We start from the raw sequence: 24,941 nt of genomic DNA on the forward strand, positions 1-24,941 counted from the left end.
CACAAATTACTTTCCTTTAAAACTTACTTATAATGAATAATGAAATCGTTGACTGGTTTGTAAGAGATTTCGGCAACGCCAGGAACGATGTAGAAGACATAATTTTGTTGACAAAATATACAGTGTTTTAATGTTGAAAAACGAACGAAACATTTTATTTACTCTTCTTGTTCCCATTGTTGAAGGTACCACATATAAAAAAGGAAACAAAAATACAAGAATTTGATACCTTTATCATGTTTATGATATTCAAATTCATGTCAAAATTATGTATTCGTTTTACTAATCAAAACTAGTAAACACAACCAGTAATACATGTATGTTGTATATGATCTAATCAATACGACATCACACAAAGAAAACAAAAATACACTTCGGACGTATGCAATTGAAAAAAGAGTTATTTCATTTGTTCCATTGGTTGACATTAAGGTACAACGAGTAAATATGAACTTGTTAGTGGGGTTTTAAAGTACGGAGTAAGGATCAAGATATTTCGATCGTTTACAACATACCCCATGAGAAGAGTCGTTGACTATGTATACAAATGCTCAAATTTATTCTGTTTATGAAACCGCATCAGTTGTCTCGTGGTAGCACTTTGGCCGCGAATGCATGAGGTCGCGAGTTAGAAACCTGGCTGGTTAAATTAAAGATTTTAAATTGGTATTCAGTGCTACACCACGGTATTCAGGAGTAAGAATTTTGACTGTTGGGATCGGAGTAAGAATAATGTGTTACATAAGAAAATGCCTGTACCGAGTCAGGAGTTTGACAGTTTTTGTCCATTTGTTTGATATGTTTGAGCTTAGGTTTTGCCATTTGATTTACATGATTAAGGACTTTCCTTTTTGAATTTTCCTCGGAGTTTAGTATATTTTTGTGACTTTACTTTTTACCTTTTGAACATGGACGTTGAAAAATCGACTCATCGTGTGAGTCTTGTATACTGCATGGTTATTTTCATATTGCATGATCATACTTTTGGCATTTAAGTACACTTGAGAACTCATTTTTTTGCTTCATCTGGCTTTATTGAAAATGCTTATATATTAACGACAATATGAATCCTTTAATAAGATTTGATTTGTAGCTTTATCTGCATATATCACTTGTTTTCGAAGAACATAAATGTATAGTTGCATAATTGGAAAAAAATAATCAATTTATATATTACAGTGGCGCCATTTTAATTAAATGAAGCGCCAGTTTGATTAAATGAAATTGCACTATGATTTCGTAATTTAAATGATGTTACTTTGGCGTTGAAAAAGTCAAATTGTCAGAAGCCATAATTTGTCCGATACGTCTAAACAATGAAACGAATAAATAATTATGACATGAACTTCAATATCATAAAGGTTTTAGAGTTTGTTTTTTTGTTTCCTTGTGGTACATGTAACAAGGAGAACAAGAAGAGTAAATGACATTAATAGCTTAAGACATTCGGTGTTTACCTATATTAATACTTGTTGTGTTGCTTTAGCAGCAACTATCACTTGTAACTGTTTCGTCTTAATGGGTTTCAAATATTCAGCTTTGAACGTTCCTGATGAAAATTAATCCAGAAAGCGATACAGACGCATAAAAATTTGCTGCACCAGATGCGCATTTCGAAAATCAATGTTTCTCAGTGATGATCGAGGCCAAAATATTTGAAAATCCCAAACTTATTAAAAAGATGGAAAAAAATTCTTTCAATCTTAAGGATAAATAAATATATGGCGAAAAAAAAATATTTATAAAAACTCATAAATCTATTAAAAAATATCCATGAGTTATATGATAAAGGTACATTTAAAGACTTTCAATCAAAATTGGCAATGAAAAAAATCATTTTTCAAAAAACAGTTGAAAGTCTTGCCACCATTGAATTTTTGTTCTTTTAGATTGAAAGAATTTTTTTCCATGTTTTTAACGGGGATAGGGAGTTAGTTTTATACAACATTTATTTTTTTGTGGAAGAGTTTCGTAGACAATTGTTTTTTTTTAATCGTCTTGTTATCAAGGAGTTGCATGTCTGTTTCTTTCCTTTTTTAAAACGTATTAGTTTTTTCAGACATTTAATTTTTGGCCCATCATTTAATCATTTCTTTTAAATTATTCACAATGTTTCTAAATTTACATATAATCCGTGCCTTCTGGCATGTATTGACATTTATATGTTTTTATGTTTGATGTTAATTGACCCTAAATGATTTTATCATATATGATTAATTGTTTTTGTGACGTTAAATGTTTACTTTTGAATTCTTTTTAACTTTGTATAACTCCGTTCTCTTTGTAAAAAAAAATGTTGTCGTATGACTGTAAACTAAAGTGTAATAGATAAAATAAATATGTTTAAAAAGTCATGATTTATGATAAATCATGGATTTTGTTCATCAATATATGTTGACCTTACTTCTCATTTTAGTGAAATCACTTTTGTATTCATAGCGTCAAATTATAGGTTGTTTCATAATGATTTTAAAAAGATGTGCTTTCTGTATGCTTTTTACATGAAATAAGAGAGATGATTTGGTACTCATGTTAACAAGAAGGGATCAAGTTTCTCTAGTATTTGCTGCAAAATGAGGAAAAGTTTGCTATTTTTGCTATAATTTGCTTCTTCAGGTTCACCGAAAGTCACTTCTGCTTAACATTTAACAAGATTTTTTTTCATTTATCATTTTGCAAATGGCCGCAAGGCTTTATTTTGTATCTTATTGAAGTAGTAATCAATTAACCTTTAAATTGATTTTTTTGGGTGCAATTATTCCTATTAGATGTCATTGGGTTGTTTCTAGCAAAATGTATTATTTTTAATACCGCATATATACGTAGCGGAGAAGCAACAAATACCAATTTTATATCTTTAGGTTGACTGACCGATGAGTTATGTACTCATGTAGAACTAAATCCCTTGACCCCAATCCATACTTTAAAACCCAACTTAAAAGTTCCAATTTATTCAATTACTTAAATTTCAACCAATGGAGTTAATGAAATAATTGCGTGCATCCGAAGCGCTTTTTATTTATGTTATGTTCAATTGATAAGACCATGTACAAAATGCATGCATTAATGGTTGTATTTACTAATTTCCAGAAAGGAAAACATAAAACTGTACAATAATGTATTCACAGAAACTTGATTCAGTCGTAACTATTTTTGTTAGTTTGGACGGTTTTGCCAAAAGACAGGAAATTTAACATTGACATATGTATCAATTGAACAATTTAAAACGTATTCCTGCATTGTTGGAACATTACTGTAGTGGCCGTTAAGATTGCAACAGATGTCATGCCCGATTTTAAAGACTATGCAACGTACTACATATTAAAAAAATGAACTACTAAATCGAGATTTTATTGTTATTCCTCAGTTTTACTATATCAAAGCTAACAGCAACTATAATATTATTCTTAATGTATTAACACTGACGAACAAACATCCCTCTATCTCTCATACACGGGGTTATGAAACAGATATTTTGTGAATATTTTACAAATAAAAAAATAAAGATTAGTGACGAGGTTACTTTGATAATGGTTGAGCGTAAAAGCGGCTATTGTAGGAAAAGTGTACCATTAAATCAAAACGATTTTGGCTTATAAATGAATAATAACTGCATGTTAAAATGGGTGAGTAGAATGATACAACTGCAAGCAGAATTAAAAAAACGACATTCTGAATTCGGAAAAAGTATCCATGATTTTACAATGTGGCATCAGGAAACAAGACTTGCATGATATAATTGACGTTAAAACCATCGTAAATGGTACGGATTACCTCTCGAATAAAATTCGTTCACACCTGTGTAGGGTTCATATAGCTCAACATTTAGTATTCTATGAAGTGTTTAGTAGATTTTATTGTATTTTTATCTATTTTCATTTTTTCACAAGGTTTTGTCAGTATATTTCGAGTTATGAGTTTCGAATTTATATTTTCCACTGCTTATTTTATTAAAGTTCATATCTGTATTTTAATTACTGTGATTGTGCATATTTTAACATGGAGCTAACCTTAATAAAAGTAAAACAAATAAAAAGACAAGATCATAATGGTAAGACCTGAAAATTATTTTTTCTTAAGAAAATTCCTCAAAACACAGCAAAAAAGCTACTTTGCGAGAGCTGCAGTTGACTAACAGAGCTAGCTGTGTATTATTAGAAAAAAAAGGAATGATCTGTAAAATGTTATTTTCGACGGCTTATGGTATCGAAAATATTACCCCATTACAAATAACTGGTAAATGGTAAATATGGCAATTTACGTCATTTGATAAACCTTTGATTGGAAATATTTTCGTCTATGTGCTTACTTCACAATATATAGTGAAGTTAAGACTCTGGTCTCCAGCAAAGTTATCTCTCGTTCAACTCAAGTTTTTAAGGACAAAAATTGGAAAAGAATTAGTTTACCCCTTTTTCTGTATTTTGTTTTGAATTATTATTACATGTCCACTTTTGTAAGATTTTTATATCCCCAATATTTGCTGGTAAAGATAGTTTTGATTATTTTTCTCTATAAAGTTTGATTTAAGAAGTCTAGAAGAACTAATATATTCAATACTAGTCAGCTATGCATGCAAGTAATACATACAACACAAGACTATATTTAAAAACCAAAATGTATCAATACATAGATTTCACAAATGTCACGTGATTAGGGAACTCCCCATTCATCCGCCATCTTGTAGGTCAAGCTATTTAACAGTTTAACTGTGTCATTTACATATCGATTTTTATCTGCATTTAAATAATGAGTGACAAACAAACTGACAAAAGAAACACCAAAGGTAACATACCAGGACAGTTTAGATGTGGTTACGAGGGCACGATATCTAGAAAAGTTAATTTAATAGTCAATAAAGACCCGTACTTGATTTCAAAGAAAGAATGGTCAAAAGATCCCAAAGATTTGCCCGATATTCAAAATCCAGACATGGTCAATTACTTATTTAACACTGTCAGTGCAAATACTTTGAACGACATGAAAGCCTATAAATCCTTGGAATCAGACAACCAAATGGTCTGCGGTTGGGTTAAAGAAATTGGACTTGTAAATTTTGGAGAAAAGTGCCTTGTGTCTGCACGAGTTCGACATTCCCAGAGAATGAATGAAACGCCCCTTCATTCGTGGTTGATATCTGAGAAAGGAAGAAACGTTCTGACTGCCCACTGCAACTGTATGGCAGGTCTAGGGGAAAGCTGTAGTCATGTAGGTGCAATGCTCTTTGCTATTGAGGAAAAAATAAAGTTAAAAAATTCCAAAACAGTGACACAGGAAAAGGCATTTTGGTTGGTTCCTTCAGCTGTACAGAAAGTAGAGGGGAATCCTGTCAAAGATATAGACTTTACGTCGGCTAAGTCTAAGAAAAAAGCAGCTTGATACAGCTATAAGTAATTGTAACAGTTCAGGAACATCACTTCAGACTAAACAACAGAAATATGTACAGAAAATACCACCACCTAGTGACGATGAACTATCATATTTCTTCAAGGGTCTTCACGAAACAGGAACAAAGCCAGTTTTGCTTTCTTTCGTTCCACAATATGCTGCGTATTATAAACTAAAAGCCTTGGACAAAAAATGATCTTTGGTATTGTCTGAACTTAGAGATGAGAACTTTATAAGTGTTCAAAAGGAGACTTTAATGACACATTGTGAAGAGATTTTTAGAACTTTATCTGTAAGTGAGAGGAAGCAAGAAATGTTGAAGAGGCAACGAAAGAACAGTCTAGATGCAGAGAATGACACCGTTTTAGAACTGGAAGAATCAAATAATCTAAAATGAAATCGGTTTTTCATATATCAACAGATAAACCATCGCAGAGTTTAATAAAATTTATTTGCTATCCTTGAACAATTAAATTTAGCAAAAAGCTACCCGCCGGGGTTGTGATCATGAACAAGCTGCCCAACAGGAATATATTGACCGTATGAAAGACAACCATGAAAATTTTGAAATGAAGGATAGTGGGTTAGTTTGAAACTCCAAGTTTCCATATCTTGGAGCATCTCCAGATGGAATAGCCAATTGTGACTGCTGTGGCGAGATTTGCATCGAAATCAAATGTCCATACTGCAAGAGGGATGTAAAACTAGACGCAGCACTAGATAAGCGAGATTGTTTTGAAATGCGTGATGGTAAATTAGCATTTAAATAAAACCCACCAGTATTATTATCAGGTCCAATGTCAGCTGTTAGTCTGTGAAAAGGAATATTGTGGCTTTATTGTATGGACTGAAGCTGATTTTCATGCCGAAAGGATAGAAATTGATAATGACTTTTGTGACTCACTTCTGGTTAAATCAAAATTGTTTTTCTCGAATGCAATTTTACCTGAACCTGTTGGAAAACTTTACTCTAAACCGTCAGTTGATACGTCTGTAAATACTGAAGTAGGAGATCAAGCTTCATCAGCCTGTAGTAGCGTTCCATTGAGAGATACCTCCGTAAATGTTGATAATTCTATTAATTCATGTGACAATTCAAGAACTGGATCAAGTAGATTAATCATTTGCATTTGTCAGAAGGAATATATTCCTGAAAAAGATGATGTTATTGGCTGCGGCAATGAAAATTGTCCTTACATTTGGTTCCATTTCAAATGTGCAAATATCAAACGTGTACCTAAAGGAGATTGGATGTATCCCGCTTGTCGAAAGCTTTCTAGTAAAAATAGGTAAAAAATAAAATTCTGTGTATAGGTTATAAAATCTTCCTACCTCTTAATTTTTTTTTTTAAATCAGTGTGAATTTGTTAATGTCACATATTTTGTGTACAGTTGCATAAAAAGGTAATAGAGGGTATTAATAAATGAGACAGCAATCAAAACTTGACACAGATTCAACCTAAAGATAACTAGAAAACAACTCATCTTCGCCAACAATTATAATTTGCTTATACAAAATGCCACAATTATCACAAATGATTAATATTTTCGTGTCTACATGTATTACGGTACAGTTTTAAGCTGGGAGATTTTATGTTTAACATTTTGTTAGAATTGGCAAGCCTGAGTGACATTAGCTTACTATAGTATACAATATAAATGATTGCCAATGAGACAACTCTCCTTCCAGGTCAAAATGTAACTATTCTAGGTTACTTTACAGCTTTCCATACATACTGGTCTTGGCTCACACTGAACAGCATTGAAGCCTATAAAGGTATCAAAATTACACGTGTAAAACAAATTAGACATGAGAAAGAGCAGTCTTCGACTTGATCTACAAATGTATATACATGTACATGTGTATTATATGTAGGAAACCAGAAAAAGGAAAACGCATGAACTTCAACTACAAACTTTAACCATGGAATAAAAGGCCCCAACTTTGGACAGATGTATATACAATGCAGCAGGTTTATATTAGTATGAAGATTGCTCATTGTTGAAGGACATAGAAAGCCCCTGGCTTAGGACAGGTGCATATAAAATGCAACAGGCTTATAAAGGACAGATATTGCTCATTGTTGAAGGGCATAAGTTGGTCTTTTAAACAATTGCTTAAATTTACTTAATTTGGTTTCTTAAAGCTTGAACAAAGTTGTTTCATTGGCAATCATACAAAAAGTCAAATTTCAAAATATGAAAACAAACTGACAAAGCCATTACAAAAATGAAAAACAGGACAAGACATTTATAAACAGACTACAAAAACCATCATGATAACCAAAGAATTAGCATATAAAACCTTAACAAATATGAAGTTATTATATTCAAAGTTTACCAAGGAAATAAACAAGCAAATGCTTTCTATGCTAGCATGTATTTACAATATATTTAAAAAGTATTGGTGTGATTCCAGATGCTTAATAACTTAAATCATTTAGAATTGTCAGCTGGCTAACCAGAGATAGAAGATGATTTTGTGTTCAATTTGTTTATACATGTATATGGACATGTGTAATGATAAATTACAATTCAATCAAATGGTACCACAGATTCACATAAATTTGTCAACGAAAACCAGACTGCCACAATTTCATTAACAAGAGGATTCTTTCCTTCGTCACTTTGCATGAAGTCTATTGCCAATGTATCTTGCAAAATGGTGTCCAATTACTCTTTCAACATGTATGAGGACATATGCGATTTTTCTGGTTGACTCTACTTCAAGTGGAGATAGCTGACTTTTTCCCTTGGTAAATGCCGGAATTTTAACTTCAGCGCACATAAGCCCTACACTTTCAGAAATGTTAAATCCTTTGTCTGCTAATATAACATCTCCTGGCAAAAGCTTGGATAATAATCCACAATTTTCGGTTATATTTTGGTCGATCCCAACCTTTAGACAAGAATGAAACAGCTCCCTGAGGAGTTATTCCAATCAAGAACGTGACTGTGTTATGGTGTTTGTAACTTGACCAGGTTTCAGCACGAGCAAGTAAATTGGACGGTCTCTCAAGAAAAAAATTCAAAACAGTCTATGATTATTGCAACTTTTAGACCAAAACTTTTTCTAAATTTCATTGGCATGGTCAATTGCAATTGTTCCCTGTCTGGCCAAAATACAAAATCCTTCATTCTTCCATACATTACATGGATAACAGAGTTAAAATTCTTGATACTGTTGACTTAGATACTTCAAACCTGTATGCTTAGTCCTGTATTGGCAAGTTCAGTCTCAATTTCATCAAAACCAGCATTAACTTCTCAAATTTAGGAATAGGAGATCTTGAAGACTCGGGAATATAAAGTTCCAGTAGCTGAAAAACTTTCATAAGAGTTAGATATTCTGGTAGTCCTGTTAGATACTTCACCTTATCCTCCTTTCCATACAAAGAATTGGGCGTCAACTTCATATCTGACACTCTTTCCTTCAAGTTAACATTTTCCGTTGTCAATCGCTGAAACTCACTCCTCATCTTCTCCATTATTTCTGATTCTGATGCTTGTGTAGTTTCAACTGTATTCCCAGATTCAAGTTTTCCTAGCAATGTGAAATTACAGTGTATGCCTTCCATAGCCTCCTCGTGCTCCTCAAAAAGTGTGCTTAAGTCTAGCAAAGTCTCAGTAATATCATGCTCCTCCTTTTTCTTTTAACGCTCTTGAACCCTTGAATACCTGAAAAGACGAATGATATGAACATTTATAATGTTAAATATAGAAAGACATAACTTTACAGAAATGTTAGGCATTATGTATATTTATTAATCACACTCAACAGATTTTGTACCCAATTGAGACTGTTAAGATGAAGAACAACAATTTAAGCCCTGTGCATGTATTGCTTTTGTGTCCTGAATGGATATGCATGTACAAGTATACATATTCCCGTTTGAATGGTTTAAACTAGTAATTTTTTGGGGCCCTTTATAGCTTGCTGTTCGGTGTGAGCCAAGGATCTGTGTTGAAGACCGTACCTTGACCTATATATATATATATGATGTTTTACTTTTATAAATTGTGACTTGGGTGGAGAGTTGTCTCATACCACATCTTCCTATATCTAAATCCGTTCTTTTAATTTGAATATAATCAAATTTTAAATAAATAATAATTTCTCTTCCAAATATAAACATAAAATATGTAATATTATGTACACAACAGCCAAGAATTTAAAGTATAAAAATCATAAGCCAATCAATCATGTTAAAATTCAATCGCAACATATTACGACCTTAAAAATAATTAAGAAATAATTCAAGCCCCATGAAATATTTCGATTCTAATAGGACAAATACGGCAATTGTTTTGGATCGATGGGCTCTAGATGAAGGCATTATTTGCCGTTCCCATAAATAAACGCACTATCAAATTGACGTAAAAGACCGGAGCAAACTGAATAAATGACATGCGTAAACTATTTACAATAACATATTTAGATAGGTTTGGATGAATCTGAATGATAATTGTACTTATATGTCTTATATGTATACAAAAAATGGCTTATATAACACATTTTAGCATCGTTTGTTTACGTTTCCTTGTTGTGATGATTTTCGGTTTCACATACGTGTATTTTCCCGTAAAATGCTTATATTCTTACGTCATCGTTCTATGACGTCGGGTAGCTCATTCATAAAAAAGCATATGACGCGGGAGTACGATCGGAACAGCCTAAACAATATATTCATATTTTACCACGGGTGTGTACTCAAAGCGTTTGAAGAACGTCATGTTAGAATATATATATTATTTTATATCTACATTATGAAATTGCAAATAAACAGGACGAAGCAAAATAATTTTGTTGTATCCAATCCTTATTTTTTTGTTTTTTAACATTTTCCTGGCTCTTATACAATACATTTATATGACATTGTGGCAACAGTTTCAATTAAAACATGATTAATTGTAAGATAACGAACCTTTTCATTGACTTTGGATCACTGTCATGATTGTTACTAGAAGTGGCTTTTTCAAGACCTAGTTTCTGTGATAGGGCCCAATCTGGATGAGTTTGATCATACAGGGCTGATGGTTTTCCTGAAAATAAGACATCTATGTAATTTACACTTACAGACTACACATTTTACTTATACATGTTATATATCATGATGTATATATTATAAATACATAATTAAATAGTCATTGCACACCATACAATGTACACCGGGTGTCAATAATAACCATACATGTATGCAAACTATGCACTTAAAGTGCATAGTATGGCATGTGTTTGGGACCTTTGTGCTTAAAATAAACACATGCATGTTATCCTATATTTGTACTAAAAGATCCTATAGGTGTTCCAATTTATTTTTTCATATGAATTATTATTATAGCTATCAGCCCAAAATCCTCGTAAAAATCTATAAAATAAAAAATAATAACGGTGAAACTTGTATTTCTACCCTGCACTCTTGTGCCATACGTGTATACTGCATCGTCATGCATGTGTTTTCGTATTAGCTAATTGTACTATGAAAGGGACAGTGATCGTGTAAGAGGGAAAAACAAAACTTACCAGTTGCAATGTGGTCCGAGCAAACTTTGGAATATGCTGTCGGCATCCATTCTTTCCTTCCAATCCTGCATATCCACAATTCTCTCCGTTTTGTTGACAGTTCTTTGGTCATTTCTCCTTGGCTTAAAACAATTTTCTGGACAGCATGCTACGATCTTTTGACTTCACCTCGATTTGATCTGTTGCGACTGTTATAAATAACACAGGTATTAACCATTGTTTTATTTATTCTAAGCTTAAGGCGATTTAAATGTCTCTATCTCGATACTAAGGTAAACAATTTATAGCGTGCCCTACAAGACAGCGGCCGACCTTTTGAACTCAGGGTGCTGACGTCACATGAAATCTATGTATATGCGCATGACATGGTTCATTAGGCACAAAACAAACACCTTAGGGAGGGGAATTTTAGTATTCAATCTATTTTTCACTTCTTATTTTGACTGATGAATGTAATCAAAATTACTTATACAGTGACAAAAATGAAAGTGCATTTTACAGAATCAGAGACAAAATGAAATTTAACTGTAAATGTATTTGATGTTCTAATTATAGAAAATCCATCATTTGCTTTAAAGGTCAGTATCATATGGCAAGAGGACGTCTATTTAAATCTTATAAAAGTTCTTTAAAACAAGAAGTAGCGGGAATGTACCTTATATTATTCTAGTACCGACAAATATTCTGTTGAACATAAGTTTAAAGAAACTTTTTTTTTTAAATTCAAGAATGTATCTTAAACGTTTACTTGTCCGGATTTTGCATTATTTTTGGTTCTTATTGAATATACAATACCGTTTGTATTCTATTTTGATTTCAAGATATATTGGCCTTGATCATTACTTTGAATTTTAAAGAGTCGAAATAGGATGAACGGATCATATAAACCCGAAGGAAAATATAATACAAGCCCAAACGATTAGATTTGGATTTGACGATATAGAGTAGCCAATAAAGAATTTAGATGGCATTGTTTGGAAAAAATATCGATTCATTCATAGAGTCTTTGCAATGGAAATAAACAAATTTATTCAAAAACCAGTTGTTGAAATGATCATGATGATAAGGATCATGTTCTTCTCGTATGATTCATGATGACATGATACTTCACCACTAACGAGAGGGATTGTGGTTGATTTTAACATTATGAAGGAATAATCTTTCGATCAGTTTAATTAAGGTCTGGAACTAGCATGTCAGTAACTGCTAGCAGTCCTTTGTTAATTTATGTTGATCATTTGTCTGCTATTTAAGTTCAGATATTTATATCTTATCAATTTATAATAGTCTTGTATGTCGTTATTAACCCCAAACCTTTGAAAAAAACTGTTGTCAAATCATAATAAATGGCATGATACTTCATCACTAACGAGAGAGATTGTGGTTGATTTTGACACGACAAAGAAGAAATAATCTTTTGATCAGTTTAATTGAGGACTGGAACTAGCATATCAGTAACTGCTAGCAGTCCTTTGTTAATTTTTGTTGATCATTGTCATTTTGTGTAGTTTCTTCTATTACCTTTCATACAATCGGACTTGAACTTCTTTTAAACTAAGTTTTACTGTGCGTTTCGCTGTGTGTTTAGTTATTCAACACTGGCTAGAGATATAGGGGGAGGATTGAGAAGCATGTTTTAACCAACGATATCTTTTTCGTCTGTCCCAAGTCAGGAACCTCTAGCCTTTGTTAATTTTGTGTGTCTTTTTAAATTGTGGTTGGTTTTTATGTTTTGGAGTTTAGTGGGGCGTCGATTTTGCTGAAACTAGTATACATTATTGTTGAAGGTACAACTGAAGCCAGCCGCCGTGTGTGGGGTATTTTTGCTGCTGCGTTGAAGACCCATTGGTGGCCTTGGTCTGTTTTCTGTTCGTTGGCCGAGATGTTTTCTCTTTGACAACTTTACCGTCTCCATTCTCTTTTCTATTTTAAAATGCTTATTATTTTGAAACAAAGTAGCAAACATCCGTGATGGTGGTATTGACTACAATGTTCTTCTAGTATGGTTTATTCAGTAGTTAACGACGTTTGATGTTTTAATATTTTTTTGCTATAAAATTGTGTTTCTCTTTGTATTTCAGTGTAAAAAATAAAAACAAAAGTAAATTATAAGTTTGACCTGTTTTTGAGATTCTCTGATTATAGGCATATTTATATCTTGCAGTTAAAGTTTCATTTATCCGAAAGTATGATTGAAATTAGGTGGAATTTTATAATTCGTATAGTTTGTTACTCCGTCTGAAAAAGATCAGCTTAGCTGAATTTGGTTGTTTCTTTCAGATTATTTGTTTTGGTGGAGCTGATACAAAGATACATTTTATAGCTTTCTTGATTAATGCATATCTGTGTGTGTTTTTTTGTTTTGTATTTTTGGCATACAGAGGAGGGTATGAGGAAAACAAGGACTTAAGCTAGCAAGACACTTATATTATTATCGATGACAAGTGATAAAGCATATTCGACAGAATTACTTTTTATTTTGAACTAGCATAAAACAACTTATTGCCACATTTAGAGCAGATTTTAACCTAGTAGTATCAATTGATGTAACCTTTGAATTGGAAATCGTTAAGTCCTATATTTAGTTTCAATGTCTTGGCTTTTGTTCATTCCATACGTTTTATTAATCTCTACCTGAAAGTACTGTATTTGAATAATGTGACAATACGCCAGGTAACTTCTTACTCTGTCAACCATTGCATCTTCTCATTAAATGAAAATTATTTTTCCGAAATATGTCAACTTTCCTCAAAAAAAAAAGAAAAAAGTCAACATTATCAAAATATAATATTTAGTGTAGGAATTTTAGGAAAAGGTAAATTTGCAAAATAACGTTTTTATGAAAAGTAATGCATTTATCAGATATTCAATACATACTTGTTCGTGGAAATATTCCATATTTGTCAAAATTGAGTATTACTCAGCCTGCTTCATTCCTTTGAAAGGCTGTCAATTTATTGGTCAATGCGTAAAAAACGGTTAAAAGATTTTGGTTCATGTTCATGTCAACTCGCTTGAGGAAATATTTACAATAAATTGTAAGTATCTGTATCACTTGTACTTTTGTTTTTTTTTATGTTTTTGGTCATGTAGGTCTTCAATTGGTGATGCTGGTATACAATTTTTGCTTCCAAATATTTGGCTTTTAGTGTTACTGATGAAGGTAAATCCAGAAAAACGCTTGGGACGATAGCAATTTGTAATGTGTTGTTTTCATTTTTTATGTTTAAAAATATGTTATAAAGGAAATTCAACCTTGCTGTATGAAATATTCTCGAAAGTTTAGCCATACCTATTAAAGTATAGGACTGTAGATATGGATACATGTTTGCTTTAAACTATGGCTGCTACATATGACTTGGTTTTGTTTTACATCGACCGAATGAAAAAAAATCCAGTTGAGATCTTGAATAATTAGATTGAGCCGTCAAAGTAAATGTGAAAATAGGAACAGCTTATTTGAATTCCTTTGTTTATATCGTAAACGTTGAAATGTATAAACTGTCGCATCGAAGCTTAGATGTTTTACAAAATTATGGGGTAGTATTTTTGGTGTACTGTTGGGGATACGTCTTTTGTTCACATTGATGGTATCTAAAAATCCTCTTTGTAAACAGAAACTCATTAATTTCCATTCTGTAGTCCTCTACACTGTATAAAAGCAAAACGGTTAGGATTCGTTAATTATTTGAAATTGCAACATGTCCAATATGAGGGGCAAAAGATACCCCCCCCCCCCCCCCAAAAAAAAAAAAAAAAAACTACATACAAATTCAAAAGTAAAAAAAAAAAAAAAATGACAAAATCATGGCATAAAAAGAAAATGACCAAAAGACAAAAAACAGTATGCAAAACACAACATAGATAACTACAAACTGAGAAACATGAAGCACACTAAAAAACCGAGATAAATCTCGGGTGCTCCGGAAGGGAAAGCCGATCCTGTTCCATATGTAGAATCCGTCGCATTGCTAATGTAAGTACAAATCCGGTGATAATTCTAATTTGGTAGGTCAAATTCGGGGAAAAGGAGAACGAATTAAGACGATTGGAACATATCAGTCGTCATCTGTGAAGTTGATATTCCATAACGACCAACTAACTCGTGATAACGTCCGTAAAATTTTCCAAGGGATGATTTCAACTTCACAACTTTGAACTTTTGATTAATTAACTTCCTTGTAACATTATGAGCTTACTGCTGTGATGAATTGTAGCTGCAGAATTTTATTATATGCTGATCAGTAATCAGAGGGATTGATGTTATTTAGTTATTGTGATTGACGTTGTTATTTCTTTAAAAATTGTGAGCACAATCTGTTTTCATTATATCTTTGAGATAAAGAACCGAAAAAAGTGAAGAGCTATATGATTAAAAAAGACGTTAATATAGCCAAATCCATCTAAGGTCAACTAGATCGATATTGCTGCTTGCGGACTACCAGTCCCCGAGGGTATCATCAGCTCTGTAGCCAGTTCATCGGTATTAAATGAGATATAGATAGTTTAATGATAGTTTGTTATTAATAAGTATAACAAAAATATCGAACTCCGACTAAAAAATTCAGACAAACATACAAATAAATCTAAAAAAGTCGCCAACATCAAATTAAAGTTGTAAAAGTTGATAGTAGATTTGACAAAACGACAATAAAAAAAATATTTGTAGTTGAAAGTTAATTTGACAAAGACGCCACAAAAAGTTTTTGTAGTTGATATAACATACAATATATAGTATACGTTTTTCCCGATAAAGTAAGAATTAGTAAAATATAGAAGCAAGGTCAACTAAATGAAAACAACAATGTAAAAACCTCTGCAAATTATGCCAGTACAGTAGATTTATAATAAAGGAACATATAAATGATATTTTATGAAACATATTGTAAAATGATTGGAAGGTGATGAAAAGGTATTTGAAGGCCTTATGAGTTTGATCTGACATTTTATTTTATTTTCATTTACTTCTCAATATCAGTTAGCTGTTTTGGGAGAAGGTTTAGCGCCCACCATAGTATCTGCCATTATCTGAAAAAGCAACGAATATGAATAAAACGTATGAATCATACATTGTAGACTTAATATTCTCTCTCACGTATTTCTATGTACATAAATAAATAAGTTTACCGTGTTTTGTTCTGCTGATTATTTAATCAAATTTCGCTTTTCTTTGTTCCGCGTTTCTTCTTATAGATGTGTATTTTTATATACTTGTAACTTTCACCTGAATATGATTTGATGAAACAATCACGTACGTAAGTCATGTCCTATTTTAAGTAGGGTAGTGTGTATAGCATTATTTGAATGCTTATTATATTTCTAATTAATTTGGCACAACAGTGATTATCACAAAGGTAAGAAAAAACCGAAAGTGGACTCATTTTCCTAGAAGCATCTGCCCCTTAAGAAGTAAAATAACAAAAAATCCTGAACTCAAAGGAAAATTCATAAATGCATGTCCCTTATCAAATGGCAAAATCAAAAGCTCAAACACATCAAACTAATGGAAACAACTATCATATTCCTGATTTGGTATTAATTGTGAAGTTTCAATGAAATATTTAGCAACAAGGTCTTGGTATCGTCCGATGAACATTTTAAGAAAAAGGACGAGAAGTTCTTTGACATAACCCTGGTTTCATTAATTTTCTGCTCAGATACTGGTGACATTTTTAAATAGTCTGGGTAGCAGCTACAAGCTCTTGATAACCGAATTAGTTGGGATATGTATATCCCATATGATACATATCCCATATGCAGGTGAAGTTGGTTTATTGCTACTAGGTGGGGGAAATTGAAAATTTCAAAATTGAAATAATCTCGTTTGTAATAGATAATGGTACTGAGATGACTGCTTATGTCAAATTCGAGGTAAAAGTCTTAAAATGAGGCGGAAGAAGCCGTGTCTCTTGTTTCTTAAATTTCTAGTTCTGAAGGAGATATTAATGGAACCGAATCAGAAAAGTTTGGATTGTTGATTGAAGAAAATCATCAATATATCTTAATGTGAAATTAAATGATCTGGCTTCTTTGATCTTCTTGATTTTGACAAATGTCTGAAGGAATTTCGACTTATATGAAAATAAGAAGAGGTCGACAAGGAGTTGCGCCCAGTTCGTTCACATAGGAATTACGACAATTTGTTGAAAAAGTTTACCTCCAAATTCAACAAATATGTTGTCAATAAGAAACTCCAGCATACTGATCACTTGTTCCTCTGTGTAGCAGGTTTTACCTTTTTGTTCACTATTAACAAAGTATGCCGTATGGTATCCCAAATTAATCAATTTATAGCGTATGCTACCATTTTTATATTGAAAAGTATTGTGGATTATTTCTTTGAGACGATTTTTCAATGTCACTTGTGGAATTGTGGTATACAGGGTTGAAAAAAAAAGTTTTGACTGAATTATTTTCAAGATTAAATCGAGATGGATTTAAAATTATTTCGAAGTTCACAAGATTTTTTTTAGAATCCACATATCGTTAATACTAAAACGCGAGTAAACAGTTTCACAGTATTTCTGATGACCCCTTTTCACTGCGGACAGAGTTTTTGTCAATCTACTGGACAATTCCTTTATAGAATATGCAGATGAGCCAGCAATGTACCGTTGTTTATACAGAATTTTGTGTATTCCGATACAAACAATAGTAAGTCCTCAGATTTGCTTTTCAATGTAATATTCATTGAAGCCATGAAGGACGTATGATTCGCCAAAATCTCATCCTTGTCAAATGACATATGTTGGTATGTGGGATTACTTGAGTGGTCATTTATTCTTTATTCTTTTGCAAGACACTCGTATGTAGTAGTACGCTATATATACAAAGACAATATTATTACTTGGAGCTCTGTCCGCAGGAACAACAACATGTGTATCATGAAGAGATGATAGTCTTTTCACAGCTTCTTTGTATTTAACACGGACTTTGGTCGATCATTCATACAGTTTTTCAACTTATAAATTCCATTCTGACAAAATGTCCAGTTCAACTTCTTCTCGTTTAGCCCATGTTTAGCCTTAATGGAATCCATATTTGTTTTGAAGTTATGATTTCAATTGATGTGTTGGGGTTCTCTGAACTTAGGACCATAAGTCACATGTCAGAGGTTTTTTTTAGGGATTCTTCTAAATCAAGATCCTGCAATGCCTCAAGTTTCACTTGTAAAAACTGCGCAGGGAAACTGCACACTGAAATAATTATGAAAGATGAAGGATTAACGGATTGTGATGTCAGAAATAATATCCATTGTTTAAATTTGACCCTGATTGTACATATTGGTGAATCAGCGTTCGTAGGATACATGGAAAAAGATCAGTGTTTTGCTTTCCTTATACTTGATTCCAATGTTATATTGATGATCGAGTCAAGTTTTTAAATCTCAAAATAATGAACTTATTGTAATTTTTGTATAAGCTTCATACATGTGGACGAAGATCTTTCCTTTTTTACACAGTTCTAAATGTATTATTGCATATTTGTAAGTATAAGCCAACTAGCAATTCTACTAAGTTTTTTGTACGCACATATTAGTTCAATCATCAGTGTAAACTACTTTATCAATTCGTTACAAATATATGCTGAACAAACTTGATTTACTAATGCACGAATGCAATTTTCGTTTGACAATCAGTAAACGGTTAAATATGCGACTTATATGTAGTATACTAAGACTAACGTTCAGAACAAATAAATACTTACAAGGTTGACAGCAATGTTGTGTATACGAACAATCTGGATGACTAGTTATATCGTCCTCTGGATTGCAATAGTATCCTATTCTACATCTTCGCGAGGTGCAATATCCTCCAATACTGTGACAGGGATATGAGCTACCTTGAAGATTAGATTTGATGTTTTATTTTTAAAAAGTAAATGTTGTCAACAGTAAATACATGATGCACCTAATAGTTCTACTTATGAAAAAGGTGTGTCACACAAAGATAAGAGGACAACTGTACGGAACTACAAATTATTAAATGTATCAAACGTAACTATTCCGATCCGTTAAAACTTATAGTTTTGTTTGTCACTGTATAAGCAATGATAAGAATGTCGGTTATTCCATAGTCAATATGTAAAACTTTCAAACATGTCCATCCCCACACGTTTCCACCTCACCAAAACGTATCCATTTCAATTAAACGTGTCATCAAAATTATAAATCGCCCAAACGTGTCCAATTTCAAATCCCTTTAACTGATCCAATTATTTTCTGCAATGACATCAATGAGAGTCAGCTTGGATACTGTTCCCAGAGAGAAAGAAATATTAAGCTACAGCAATGATATTCAAAATGAAGACATCGTAAAATTGGTTAAATGGCCAGAAAAGTAACATAAATTAGGATACATTGTTTCCAAGGAATCCGGATGCAGTGAAAATTTTAACGTTAGTCCCTAAAAACGGTTGACAAAAGAATAAATAATAATCCGAATTATAAAAATCTTCATATTGTTTATTATTCAAGTCCCGAATATGCATAAAATGTTTAATATATCAATAACCATAGCTTTTTTACGTTTTTTTGTCATTTCAAAAGAGTTAGAAGAGCTTTAAGGGGAATCAGATGTCTCATTTAATAAATTACATTCGAATGACAAATTATTTCATCATTCTTATTACATTCCAATATAGTTTCATAATTGGTCATAAGAATAACATAGTATATATAAAACGACTCGAGGATTTAATTTTGTTTTACTGGTATTTTGACATCCCTACTTATATTTAATTATTTTAATTTAACACAATTAGGGTGTTGACCATCAGAGAAATAGGTTTAACAACTCGTGAGAATTGGATATCTCTTGATATCAACTTGATATAATCTAAATAGTAATAATAAACTCGCCGAAGACTCGTTTATTACCATATTGAAATTAAATAACTCGAATTGATATCAAGCGATATCAAATTCTCACTCGTTATAAAACCTATAATTATGCGTTTATTTACTTCAATCGACTATTATACAATCGGCTGATTTTGACGAATCACGGTATAGTTAAAAAAATAACGGTGAAGATCAATTCTTTGAGACTTCCAAGGAACCACAATAGGTCTAACACGTTTTGAGGATTGACGATACGAATTAATTAATGTAACGCCAGCGGTGGCTGAAAAAGACAGTTTGACATGCAACAATAGCATTCCTAGTATCGTACGATAAGGAATCACTTTTCATAAATTTAGGTGGAAACGTTAGGGCATTAAAAAAATATAGATGATTGGGACGTGTTTCGTTGTCCTGCACAATCGATAATTGTGACAGTGACGTCATATGGACATGTTTGGGGCATTGCACATGTTCCGGATATTCCAATAAACGGGAATGACACGTTTCTGATTGATATAAAGAGAGAATATAGGCAACAGTAGTATACCGCTAACATGGTTGCTAACAAAAATATCAAATCAAAGGTCATGTTATTTGTTCCAGTCATATATCATATTTATATTCAAATCATTTTTGTTCGATACCGAGTCTGATGCATCTATATTAGCTTTGCCTGATTGATTTGAAAATTCATTTCGTTCAACACGTTTTTAAAGGTATTTTATTGGAATAGAAAGCATTATGTATGCTGAAAACGAATAGTTTAGATAAAGACTATATAGCTATCTTATAGAAACAATGTAATTGTTTTCTCTCTTTATATGAAATTTACAAAATCCATTTAATGTACTTCTACGAATTCATCGAATTTGAGCCTTCGTCAGAAATCATATGGAAGTCGAATTTCCTGTGAACTGATTTATGGTTACATTAATTTGTCATTCAACCATTACAATTATCATTTTTTTAAAACTTTATCTGTAATTCGGTTTTTATTTGTAAGTCGAAATAGTATATTCTCCTTTTATTTGAAGGAGAAATAGTTTGTGTTTGAAAGTCGATATACTCTTTTTGTTTTATGACGTCTGTATGGTCTCCAAGAACACGTATTCTTAATATATGATTCGTTTATTGATACCAGTCTATCACTAAGGAACCTTATAATAAAAACAAAATCATAATATTTGTATATTTTTTAGTTTGCCATTGTAGATATTTTTTTCAACTTCTTGAATATAGTAACATACGTCTTATTGCCACTTGAAATTTCAAAAAGAAAAGGGATATTTTCTAAATATGAATTTTACAGTGGTCAGTTTTGGACAAGAACTATTTCAATAATTTCTAAAGATATTATCTGACTAATAAGTTCCTATTACTTAAAACAACATTGATCAAACTTTAAACTTCTGGTAATACAAAGGCGACATAAATCACACTGAGTGGATGTGAACTTAATTTTCTTACTACCGAACAATAACATTACGAAAACTAGCATTATGGTCATTATAAATTGAATCATAAAGTCAATAATTTGTTAAAAATTTAAGAATGTTAAAACAATCTTGGTTAATTTCTCTTTGTTAAGCTTTCGTTTACAATCATGATTTTATGAATTATCGCTTTTTTAGTTACAATATTCTATTAAATCGAAAGCATCAGCAAGATATTTTCTAGACAAATGACTAAGATATCTTAGTTCTTGTTTTATTTTTGTTGACAGAAACCGATGTTATACAAAGTAAAAAAGTAATTAAAAGTAATAATTTTACGAAACAAATAAAAAAATGATTTAACCATCAACTAACAGTTTTCAAATATAAATTAGTAACATGATGTTAAACACTGAATCGATTTTTAGACAAGTTGTAAATGAATAAACACAAACTTAAAATGAAGTGCCTTTAACATTAAATATTCTAAATGACAAAAACCTAATTAAAAAGAGGAGAAGATAGCAAGTAAGTAAGTAATCAGATAGAATTATATGAAAGCAAAAACAACAGAAAACGGATGATAATACCTTGTTCAATACAAAAAATACGACGGAAAGACACACACTGGTCTACAAAACTCTTCGTAGAAAGTTAAATATTGAATAACACTGACTTCACAGAAAGCAGTTTTCATGCAAGGAAATTGTTCTCTCGATTGGATAGGCAAATGAATATGTGGCGACATACACTATTTTTAAGATGTTCCGGATATTGGACACAAAATAAAAACAAAATTAAATAATGCTTTTAGTTACATAAACAAAGTCGACATGATTGCTAACATGAAATCATGTCGTGTTTAAATATTTCTTCATAGATAAAAAAAAAAAGGTTGAAAAAGTAAAATGACGAGGAAAGGAAAACATAAACAAACTCTTTTTTAACAAGGGAATGCAGATATACATACAGTGTTATAAATATACTTTAACATACCTGTTGCAAGTATTGCTGCAAAAAGAAACAAAGGTAATAGCAGACAGTGTGCCTTCATCGTGATAAAAAAAAAATGACATGCAGAATATTTCTTTATATATGAAAACAAAATCGATATTTATTATATAAAGTCAAATGTGTCTTCTGGTTCAAATGCAATATAACACAAACAGTGTTATTTACAAGATTAAAACATCGTGCAGTCGTACTTATATTTGAGAACATATGAACGTTGCATTTCATTAACTTGATTATTGAAGGATAAAAAAAGTCATTACTAAAGCTTCAATAGGTAATTCTTCAAATATCGTAAATCATTGTATAATGAAAATAAAAATACGATTTACAATTAATTCTACAGTCGTTATGAATGATGGTTTGTGAAAAAAGCGAAAACATTCAAAAATTTAAATTTAGATCATGACCTTGACCTCAAATTTCGTTTGTTGGACAAGTACAACAAATCAGTATACTCTAGGTCCCTATAACTTGCAGTTCACGAGTAACATTTATATAGCACTATGTCAAATACAGAAGGGGAAACAACTCTCATAGGCAGTCTCCGTATCGCTTCGGACAAACTTTAACAAAACATCATGAGGATATAACGACCAATTTGGAAATGAAATTTCTTGATTTCATTTACAGTTTTGAAGAAGTAGACATAAACAGAAACACAGTCTACGGGGAGATAACTCTCATAGGAGAAAGTGTACGGTTACACAGGGTCAACTGCGAAAGCGTATTCATTGTTCGATATCATATACCAAAAAATCATTTCGATATCTTGCGAAACAAACAAAAACATCTCAAAATCAAAAATTGGCAAAAGAAAAAAAAAAATCAGAACAAAACCAAAAGGGATTTCCACTGGCAAGTGGAAAGACCTAATTAAAGAAAGTGAAAAGTAATTAATTGGATATACAACAACGTGGCTTATACACAAAGCAGCAGATTAAAAGGACTTGAAGAAAAAAACATGTGATAAAAGTTAAGCATTAATAATTATAATTTTTCTAAATTTGATCACATCTGTAGAAGGCAAAATAACAGAAAAAAAAACATAACTTGTTATTATTGTATGCTTTTTCTTATGCAAAATACATTCAAATGAATGTACTGAGGTAAATAGGTACCTTTGGAATAAAATTAATTATTCGGACAGCAAAAAACTAAATCTCAGGGAGACACAGTCTCAAAAAATATTTACTTCTGGAGCAATATATCCTATCACAATAACCTTAGAAGTTTATCGATTCGTCCTGACGAATGCCTTCAGAAGATACTTTGAAGAAACATCAAAATCAAATCTCAATCAAATGGTCAACTGTTTTACTAAGGGACGCTTTTAATTGACACTATTAAGACTAGTGAAGGCAAGATAACAGAAGGACACAAAGTCACTCAATATGTCACAAATAAAGGATTTCAATTTGTAATGTGAGCAGTTATGAATTTGGAGAACGATCTATGTGTTCCTGGTTTAGAAACATAGAACGTTTATCTTTTGCTTATTTATTCTTATAAAATTGAAAAATTTCAGTGACATATTCAAAAAAACATGTTTTTAATTGCATCATCGTCGCATCATGTTCCATTTCAAGCTATATTTTTTTTATATTTTATTTACTAAACATACTTGTGTTATATCTTACTTGATTAAGAAAAAGCACACAAGTGGGATAAACATCCTGTCCAGTAATACAGTCAAAATTTCACATAACATTTCATTGCATATAAGATAATAACCCTCACTGGTATTTAAGCAATAAAACTTTCACCCCGTATTTCCCGGTTTACAAGCTTTAGTAACCATGTCATCTCAAATTTCCAAAATATTTTATAGAAACACCAAATAAGATAATAATGGTGCATTGAAACAAACAGAATATAGGTTTATGACTCAGATATTTGTGTCTGTAATGAAATGCAGGGTGAACTTCCTACAATTTTGTCAATTGCAAGGGAATAGTTTTTTTTCAAACCCTTTTTCGTATTAAATCAGATGTGACGTACTATGATTTGTTGAAATTACAATAATATGGTCAAAATAATCATATGGTCCCGTCCAAAATTAACCTAACGAGTATATTAAACCCGCTGCATTTGTTTGCACCTGTCCTAAGTCAGGAATCTGATGTTCAGTAGTTGTCGTTTGTTGATGTGGTTCATAAGTGTTTTTCGTTTCTCGTTTTTTATATAGATTAGACCGTTGGTTTTTCCCGTTTGAATGGTTTTACACTAGTAATTTTTGGGGCCCTTTATAGCTTACTGTTCGGTGTGAGCCAAGGCTCCGTGTTGAAGACCGTACTGTGACCTATAATGGTTAACTTTTATAAATTTTGACTTGGATGGAGAGTTGTCTCATTGGCACTCACGTTTATTTTCTCGTAACCTATTTCTTGTTTTTCGTTTTTCCTTTTAGATATATGGCCTCTTTTCTTACTATAATTGCATTGGGTTGTGTAAGTTCAACATGTTCAATACAGTAAAAACATTGTATAGGAAACAATGTTCAACACATTGTACATTGCAATGCAGTACATATGTTGCATTCAAATGCTCAGCTTTCTGTAGTGATTTAAACTCCGTACTTTCCTATCAAATACTTTTGATTAAAACCTCGAAAATGTTACAATTTATAATGGTAAAAATTAATGTTTTAATTGTTAATGTATTGAGTATTATAATGTTTGTATTTATAACGTAATTTTGAGGATTTATTTGTGACTGTTTATAGTTGATAGCAGAAGTT

The 24,941-nt window shown here is 31.7% G+C and overlaps 1 long non-coding RNA gene across 1 annotated transcript; it reads right to left on the reverse strand.

Moving 5' to 3' along the window:
* Nucleotides 1-15,841: 15,841 nt before the first annotated feature.
* LOC127724518 (uncharacterized) lies at nucleotides 15,842-22,253 on the reverse strand. The gene is made up of 3 exons (XR_007992536.1): nucleotides 22,187-22,253; nucleotides 18,620-18,754; nucleotides 15,842-15,940 (listed from the first exon to the last, which is right to left on the reverse strand). It is a non-coding gene; the product is annotated as an uncharacterized LOC127724518 (long non-coding RNA).
* Nucleotides 22,254-24,941: the final 2,688 nt, after the last annotated feature.

Source organism: Mytilus californianus, unplaced genomic scaffold (assembly GCF_021869535.1).
Source record: "Mytilus californianus isolate M0D057914Y unplaced genomic scaffold, xbMytCali1.0.p SCAF_14, whole genome shotgun sequence".
Lineage (NCBI taxonomy): Eukaryota > Metazoa > Mollusca > Bivalvia > Mytilida > Mytilidae > Mytilus > Mytilus californianus.